Consider the following 1,706-nt stretch of genomic DNA (forward strand, 5'->3'; position numbering starts at 1 on the left):
AAAAAAAAAAAAAAAAAAAAAAAAAAAAAAAAAAAAAAAAAAAAAGTGTGACAGTGTGGGGGGAAGCGGCAGGGGTAAGCTTGGGCATTTTTTAGCCCCAAGAATTGTAACCCTTCCCTGTAGCTTATTTTAAGGCTACACTGATTGTTTTTGTTAGAAACGAAATGCGCCAATTCGAGATGGATGATGACATGAGTAAGCTTTACTAACACACAGCTGCAGCCGCGGGCGCCCCCTTAAGCAGAAGCCGCGCGGAAGCAGTTCTTGCGCCACTTTTTATGCCTCTCCGTAGTTCCTGCTTTCTCAGCCTGCCTCAGCTCCTCAGCGGAGCTCCACGACCTTTGTACCGCATGTGGGAAGCATTCCATAGTCTCTGCACTGCATAGTTTCTCGGTCTTTTTTATAAGGAAATGAAAAGTTTTCGGTTGTGCTACTTCTTTTATCTATAACAGCTTGTAAAATGGCCTTCGTTATAACATAGATTAGGTTACTAGCCTGCCTGTTTGTTCCAACCTCAAGGTTATCTAATGTCTCTGTAAAAACAAAATATCTCATTTCTCTCATTTTCCAACTGGCACTTGCACAGATTCTTTCGTGGCCCACATTGTGCTGTTGGAAATGTAGGTATCCTTTAGGTCATATTTGAGTTCGTAGTTTTCTGAGTGTCATGGGTTGAAAGCAAAGCATAGGCTGCCAAATAATGATTCGATTTAAAAAGGTTATCCATGTTTTAAATTGCTGTGAAATTGTATTTCTTTCCCTTCATTTAAAAGAAGCTGCAAAAAGGCAGTGTTTTATGGCTCAGCAAATTGGAATTAGTGTGTTGTCAAACCTAAAACATACCTGCTCCCAAAATAAAGTCAATTGAAAGGCTACTCAAGAATTTAGGGATAAAAGTGCTTATGTGGAAATAAGACATATCAGTTCAAGAAAGAAAAAGCAAGCTTGGAATAAGACACAGGACTAAATTAGAAAGGTAACTAGTAGGACACCCCGGCTTCAAAAGAAATTTAGCTCCAGTGGGATTCAGTGCTCAATTGTGGTCATGAAAACAAGTTCTTAAATTAGATCAGAGATCTACCTAGCACCTGTGAAGTTCAAAAAGTTTTTGATCCACTTTCAAGGGGTCAAGGCCTGCAAGGGCAAACTGCAGATCAGTACTCTGTAGTCTGGGTGGAGGTTATATAAAATCTTGCTGTAATTCTTTAAACATTGCTTGGTGTAGAAATAAAGAATTTTTTCTTCAACTTATCATAGACAATGACAGGTGAGAACAAAATATGTCTTTAATCTCTTTAAAATCTCTGATGAAGACAGAAGAAATAGCAAATGAGAGTAGATTTTGTATTAAAAGTCTGATGCCTGATGAATCTAGACTGTCGAATCTTCTGTTTAGCCATGCAAGCAGAACAATGTTAGCAAAGAATTGTAATTCTGGATTGAACTACAGAATTGAAATCATGACATTCTACATAAATGTATTATATCTGCTTAAATATAGTTGTAGTAGGTATGATAGCATTGCATGAATTTGCCCATAGATTTTCACTGTTTCACAGTGTTGGCCTAATGCTAGACTACCCAGCCCTCCTGTTCAGGCAGAGGCATAATGATTGAGAAGACTTTGAGACTATTTTGCAGCTGGAGAAAAGAAGGTGAAATGCCTTACTCACAGCTGAGGGGAGGGCTAGCAGTATAAGATCAAG

The sequence above is a fragment of the Rhea americana genome, unplaced genomic scaffold, assembly GCF_003343005.1.
Source record: "Rhea americana isolate MKP2758 unplaced genomic scaffold, rheAme1 scaffold_50, whole genome shotgun sequence".
Classification (NCBI taxonomy): Eukaryota; Metazoa; Chordata; class Aves; order Rheiformes; family Rheidae; genus Rhea; species Rhea americana.